Source organism: Leuresthes tenuis, unplaced genomic scaffold (genome assembly GCF_036924035.1).
Source record: "Leuresthes tenuis unplaced genomic scaffold, fLeuTen1.0.hap1 SCAF_13, whole genome shotgun sequence".
Classification (NCBI taxonomy): domain Eukaryota; kingdom Metazoa; phylum Chordata; class Actinopteri; order Atheriniformes; family Atherinopsidae; genus Leuresthes; species Leuresthes tenuis.
This window is the reverse complement of record NW_027325367.1, coordinates 20,565,193-20,573,086: the sequence shown is the minus strand read 5'-3', so window position 1 is coordinate 20,573,086 and position 7,894 is coordinate 20,565,193.

Genomic DNA, 7,894 nt, shown 5'->3' with positions numbered 1-7,894 from the left:
TAGGTATATCCCAATAAGTGTGTGCTTGCAGAGGAACCCCCTCTAGATACTTCGGTTAAACATTCGTTGCAAACCAAAATTCTTTTCTCACTCTCCGACCAGAGTGTGTGAATGGAGCTCAGCGGGGAGCGAGTGGGGAGTGGAGCGTGTAAAATATAGTCAGAGCGTGGAGTGAGTTTTTATAAAATGGAAGGGGCGATTGCTCCGATACCGCTCACACCACGAGTCTATTCTTACCGCTCAGCTCCGTTCACATGCTCTGTCGCCGACAGTTTAAAATATCTCCACACTGTCGCCATCTTTGTTTATGTTTACCGCGTTGTTTGCTTGCGTCATTAAAACGCGCTGTCATTCGGCCAAATATATTCTTTACAATATTCGGTGTGTCCCTACTTTCCATTCTACTCCATTCTATTTCAGATTCCAGCATTCTTTGATAGGACACATCTAGTTCAGTCAGTGACTGCAAACTGCCCTGAGACAACAGTGAAACCCCAAACCATAACACTTACACTGTCATGCTTCCTAGTTGGGAAGAGATACTTATCCTGAAAAGTTGTCTGTTTTCATTTTTACTGTGGTCACATGGTTCTGTTTGATTCCTCTTTTCAGAGCACATTATTCCAAAAGGTTGAGTGATTGGTTGTGTATTCCTTTTTTTTGGACAGAAAATGGCTGTTTCCTGACACTCCTCGTTTGTACATGTACATTCTGAAATCTCTCTCTGCAATAGCTGTCAGGATTACTTTCAGAGCCTTAGTAGTTCTTGAAGACGTCATATAACCACGAAGTTCATGAATTTTCTGGGTTGGCCAATCTTGGATGGTTGTTTCAAAAAAATTTTTAAAGCTGCACTACTTGCAGATCATCTTCCTTAGAGGAATTACCTATTTCTAATCTCTTGTAGATTTTTTTGAATCCCCTTTTAAATCCCGTGCCAGAGACAGAAGCATCCATAACCTTTTTTTTATGGTGACTTGAGAGAATGTAATCAGTCTGGCACCTAATGTGGGATTCTGACTCTCTCCTCCACCTCCCAGGTAAGTGTGGCGATGAGACGTGAGGCTGGAAGAATACAAACACAAACAAGATGTGGCGATGGTTGAGACAGTCGGCCGTGAAGAGAAAGGATATGCCTATCAAAGAGGTAGGGGAGGGGGAGGATATTGGATATATATGTGGATATATATGTTCTGTCAGGATTGCTGAATATATGCTAAAGAAAAACACAAAACTAATCATTTAGTGGTAGGAACTAATAATTTCAAAGTAGAGGTGCTAGTCGTAGCTATCACCACTCTCGACCTGGTATGTCGGCCAGAACAACACTTAAGGCCAGGGAGTTTATCTAACTGTGTTAGTGCAGGCAGGTGGAGGTGATTGGCAAGGAAAGGATGAGACGATGCTTTAGCTTCAATAGGTTTGTATTCCTCTCTTAAAACAATCTTGCAATGAACAGAAGTTTGTTTGTGGTTTTTCTGTCAATAAAGCAACAAAATAATAAACACAATTATTCCAATTGCTCACAACATGTTATGTTAAATAATAAACAACTTAGATACGAACACATTCACTTCAACACAAAGTAAACTAGCTATGCTCAAGTCACAAACAAAACTGAAAGTATATCCTAACATTAAACTTAACAAACACTCGGAATCAACCGTCTTACTTGTTATTGATGCACAAACATGTTTGGAACTGTTCTTTGGCAGATAGCACTATTCCTGCTGATTAACTCTTTTGCAGCCGTTTAGAAACCACAGACTGTTAGCCCCGCTGTGCAGACTCTCGGGCGGCGATGACGTCACTTCCGCCAAAACGTAGCAGCTGAATATTCGTCCGAGATGTCCACCTCCATCCCCTCATCCCCAACAGTAGGGAATGCGTTTTCCGCGTCAGAGAGGGGGTTATCGCTGCACCCATCAGTGTTGGACTCGTCATCTGATGGTTCTGATTGATGGGATGGTCGGAGGGGTGGAGTCCGTGGTCTGGGGATATGATTGGTTCTGGTGGGTTGATTGGGGTGACGCTGATGAAAATCCCTAATGAGATGGTGATCCAGTATGTGTCTGGCAGGGACCCAGGATCTCTCCTCTGGGCCGTATCCTTCCCAGTCCACCAGGTATTGGAGGCCCCTCTCACATCGGCGGGACTGCAGGAGACGGCGGACCGTGTAGGTGAGGCCCCCTTCAAGGAAACGAGGTGGTGTAGGAGGTGGGATGGCGGGGGCCAGGGCACTCTCTTGGACCGGCTTGGTTCTGGAGACATGGAATGTGGGATGGAGGCGTATAGATCTAGAAAGTTTGAGTCTCACCGCTGCCGGGTTGATGATCTTGACCACCTCGAAGGGACCAATGAAGTGAGGGGCCAGCTTCTTTGACTCCACCCTCAGGGGAAGGTCAAGGGTAGAGAGCCAAACCTTTTGACCTAGCTGATATTCTGGAGCCTGGGAGCGGTGGCAGTTGGAGGAAGAGGCATAGCGACCAGCGGCTTTGAGGAGGGCCACTCAAGCTCAGATCCAGGTCCTGCGGCAGCGGCGGATGAAGGCCTGGACAGGAAGTCTCTCTCTCTAGGGTTGGGAACACAGGTGGCTGGTAGCCGTAGACAGACTGGACAGGAGAGAGGCCTGTGGCGGAACTGGTCAGGGTGTTGTGGGAGTATTCTACCCACAGGAGCTGTTGGGACCAAGACGATGGGGATTGTGATGTCATGTAGCGGAGTGCCGTCTCCAACTCCTGATTCTTGCGCTCCTTCTGACCGTTAGACTGGGGATGGTATCCCGACGAGAAGCTGACGGTGGCCCCCAGGAGCAAGCAGAATTCTCTCTAGAAAACAGAGGTCAACTGGGGACCCCGATCAGACACCACATCCACTGGGATACCATGGAGATGGACCACATGTTTCAGCAACAGTTTAGCAGTCCCTTCAGCCATAAAGGGAGTTTGGGAAGGGGCACGAAGTGGGCCATCTTGCTAAACCGGTCCACAACTGTCAGAATGGTGGTGTTGCCGCTGGACAGTGGTAGACCGGTAACAAAGTCCAGGGAGATGTGTGACCATGCACGATGAGGTACAGGTAGCGGGTGCAACAGACCAGCAGAAGCTTGGAGCGTAGCTTTATGTTGGTTGCAGGTGGGGCAGGCGTTGACGAAGCTCCGAGTATCCTCAGCCAGAGTGGACCACCAGAAGCGATGCTGCACAGCCTCCTTAGTTCGCTGGATCCCAGGGTGGCAGGTGAGTTTGGAGCTGTGAGCCCACTGGAGGACCTCGGACCGGAGGTCAGGTGGAACGTACAGGCGTTCTGGTGGACAGGAACTGGGCCCGGGGGGGGGGGTTCCTGAAGGGCGATTCTGACTCTCTCCTCCACCTCCCAGGTAAGTGTGGCGATGAGACGTGAGGCTGGAAGAATGTATCGGGTTTGCCAACCTCCTTCTCCTCCTCCTGGAACTGTCAAGACTAGGCATCAGGCTTGATGTTGCGGGACCCTGGCCGATATGAGAGGGAGAAGTTGAATCTGGAAGGAACCCACTAGTTTGACTCTGTCAGAGCTGACAGAGTAGAGGGTGCAGGCATAGAAAGAAGTGCAGAAAGATAAAGTGCAAAGATAGAGGGGGTAGGTAAGTACAAGGTAAGTGCTGGGATAGGAGGTGCTCTCTGAAGAACTGGGTTTTCAAGAGTTTCTTGAAGATAGATAGCGCTACCCCTGTTCTGGTAGCGCTCGGTAGGTCATTCCACCATCGTGGGATGACACATGAAAAGAGTTTGGATTGTCTTAGGCGTGGTGTAGGCACTGCTAGACGACAATCCTGGGGCGAACGGAGGGACCGAGTTGTGACATAAGCCTTTGCACGAGCATTCAAGTAGAAGGGAGCTGTTCCATTAAGCACTTTGTAGGCTAACATCAGTGACTTGAATTTGATGCGGGCGGCTAAGGGTAGCCAGTGGAGTTCAATGAACAGAGGGGTGACGTGTGCTCTTTTAGGTTGATCGAAGACCAGACGCGCCACCGCGTTCTGGACCATCTGCAGAGATTTCACAGCACAGGCTGGGAGACCAGTTAGGAGAGCATTGCAGTAGTCAAGGCGGGAGATGACCATGGCCTGCACCAGGAGTTGGGTGGCATCTTGGGTTAGGTATGGTCTGATCTTTCTTATGTTTAGTAATGCAAAGCGGCACGAACAAGCAACCGAGGTAACGTGATCTTTGAAGGTTAGTTGGTCATCAATCATGACACCCAAGTTTCTAGCAACCTTTGATGGAGCAAGAGATAGGGATTCGGTTTGGATGCAGATGCTGTGGTGAATGGTTGGTTTGGCTGTGAAGACAAGCAGTTCAGTTTTTGGAAGGTTAAGTTGGAGGTGATGGGCTTTCATCCATGTTGATATGTCAGAGAGACAGTCTAAGATTCGTGCTGAGACCGTGTGGTCATCAGGTGGGAATGATAGATAGAGCTGGGTATCATCAGCATAACATTGGTATGAGAAGCCATGTGATTGGATGATCTGTCCCAGTGAGTTGGTGTATATGGCAAAGAGAAGAGGTCCCAGTACTGAGCCTTGGGGGACCCCTGTGGCGAGGTGGTACGCTGCAGAAGTGTGACCAAGCCAGGATACTTTGAAGGACCGACCAGTGAGTTATGATTCAAACCAGGAGTGTGCTCTCCCTGTGATGCCCATGCTAGAGAGTATGGACAAAAGGATACTGTGGTTGACAGTGTCAAATGCAGCTGATAAGTCGAGCAGGATAAGTACAGAGTACTTAGCTGTCACTATGGCTTCTTTTAAGGCTTCTGTCACAGCTAACAGAGCTGTTTCGGTGGAGTGTCCACTTTTAAACCGCGATTGGTTTGGGGAGGTTGTTATGGGGAGGTTGTTATGTGAGAGGTAATTGGTGACCTGCTTAAAGACCGCCCTTTCAATGAGTTTAGACAGAAACGGGAGGAGCGAGACCGGCCAATAATTCTCCACATGAGTTGGAGGGAGGGAAGGTTTCTTGAGCAGCAGTGTAACCTGACCTTGCTTGAATGTGGTAGGAAATGTGCCCGATGTCGGTGAAGCATTAATCACATGCGTGACTGCTGCAGTTACAGTAGGAGCAATGGATTGGAGAAGATTAGTAGGAACGGGGTCCAGCGGGCATGTAGTAGGACGGCTACATGTGTGAAGTTTAGACACACTGCTCTGAGTGAGAGGGGTAAATGAGGAAAATGATGCAGTAGAACTTCTGCATGCAGATTTTTTTGGTACCAGGTTTGGTAAACTGTTTGCTTATAACTGCCACTTTGTCAGTAAAAAATTAGGCAGTTAGATTGCTGTTAGATTGGTAGCAGGTGGCGGAGGATTAAGTAGAATTTTGAAGGTGGAAAAAAGTTTCGGGAGACTCACTCTGAACTGAATGAAATAGTGGTCAGAGAAATACAGAGGTGTGACAGATAGGGCCTCTGTGGCACAGTTTCTTGAGAAAACGAGATCGAGCACTTTGCCACCTTTATGGGTCGGAGGACTGCTGAGCAGTTGTAGCTCAAACGAGTGCATTAGTGTCAGAAAATCAGAAGAGTTAGGATTGTCAAGGTGGATGTTCATGTCACGCCATAATGAAATCTGCATTTTTTACCGCTGATTGGCAATTTCACAACCCCACAGACAAGGGTGTGTCACAGAGTGAAGTGGGCTTTAGAGAGCGGAGGTTGTTAAGGTTGCGGTGGCGTTTTGTTGTGTGAAACCTTCTGTGCGAGCCGGAGACAACAGGAATGGGTTTGAGGCACATTTTAAAGCAGGTGGCGAGGCCAGAGCGACATGGATGAGGCAAGTAGGACAGGTTTGCCTTGTTCAGTGGCCTTGCTCGGTGGACACGCGCAGGTAGACATGCTAGTCTTTACCCAAGAATGTCTTCACACGAGAATGGCTGACGCTTCAGGTGCCACCCCTTACTTTATGTTGTGCACAGCCGTTCATGTGTTGGCTAATTGCACTAGGCTGAGACCGCCCTCCGATACCTTCAGTGTGCTGTAGTGAATTTTTTAAAGCTCTAACCTTAGTGAGAGGACCGCCCACCGAGAGTTAACCAACAAGTGTTTTCAGAGAGGAGAGTGACCGCCCATTCACAGCTCCTGAATACTCTGATTGCTTTGCGATGGCCCAACCGAGGCAACTAGGCAACAGGTTTCACCCACGGATGGGTTTTGATCACTTTCTCAACAACAACAGATATTGAATTAGGCAAGAAGCTTAGAAAAAACTTACACTAGCAGAAACACAGTTCTTTCCGTGCAGTTCTGATACCTTCAGTGTGCTGTAGTGAATTTTTTAAAGCTCTAACCTTAGTGAGAGGACCGCCCACCGAGAGTTAACTTCTAAGCCCCTCCCCACAGATATAGATATAACACAAAAATAGTTACAGACTGCAGCGTTAACTTTGTATCAACGTTTTTCCCCTTTGTTCTCAGATTTTGGCGATGATGACGTAGACCAGGTTATTAGTCACTTCCGACCTCTTCTACTGACAGCTGGAGTGGATATCGACTTGATTCCAGATCAGTGGACCATTCTGAAAACACTACTATACACTACAGGGTTCAGCCAAGGTACTGTTGAATAAAGTTTAAGAAAATTAAGTTTAAGAAAAACATCTGATGTACCTTGTGATGACCTTGAACAATAGGGCTATGGGTCAATTTACAGTGGAATTACTCTTGAGTCTAGAGTAGGTCATTTGTTAAAGGTACAATCCAAAGGTGATGTCATCTTTTACTAACTAAAGTTGCATTTGAAAATTTGTTTTCCATGTGCTTGAAAGTCATTGAAAGTGCATACCGTAACATCTCATTTTGTATTGTCTATCTGACCCTGCAACAGGGACCTTTGAGAAGACCTGGCCTACAGTCAACAGAATGGTGCACCATGAGTATCCTGATGTCCTAGATCTGTTTGATGCCCTCCTCACCATTCCAACAAGTACAGCTGACTGTGAGAGGGGATTTAGTGTTGTGAAGCAGGTAAAGAGTGACTGGCGCTCAAGTCCGAAAGGAGAGACACTCGCTGACCTCTTGAAAACACCAGACATCAAAGACTTTGACCCATGCAAAGCCATAGAAATCTGGCATGGTGACAGTGTGTGCACACGCCGGCCACGCTGTGTGAGAAAAGGGAAAAATGGAACTGATTTAGACGGGGGCTCTGAGTACGAAGTCAGTTCAGAGAGCTCTGACGATGATTAGCCTTTACATACTGTTTGTATTCAAGCAATTTACAGTATCCCCCTCATAATTAGTCTCTTTGTACATAATTTTGCGCATTATTTGCACTAAAACATGTTTAGAAAGTTGTAAAATATTTCAATTTTTGTATATTAAGGGTCACATTAAAATAAATCATCAAATTTCTAGCTAAAAAGAAATGTTTGTTTGTTTGTTTGTTTTTTTATGTACAAAAAATTGGTCAAATTAGACCCCTGAATTGTATGCAAGGGTTCATGAGTAATAAAATGTTTCGGATAATTTTTGTATGTACTTAAGTTTAATTTTATTGTAATTATTTTAATTGGCTATACATTCCCAACTTCACTGTAAGATTAATTTAAAGCTTTTGTTAATAAAATGATCAAATTAATTCAGTGGCTCTCCTCTGTTTTTTTGCACGGGAAAAAAATGTGGCTAGTGGAAATTCTGATTGGCTGGTAACTTCAGAAACTTACCAGCCACATTGGCTGGTGATCGTAAAAGTTAATGTAGAGCCCTGTTCCACAGTAAATTTTTTGTGAATATTATCACACGTTTTGCAGATGGAGATGTAGTTTTACTTGTGCCAGACAGCGGGTGGTCGATGAGCTAGTATAAACGTAGTTAGGAAGGGCAGCTGCTATAGCCACATAAAAAACTGCATCGCCTTTTTTTG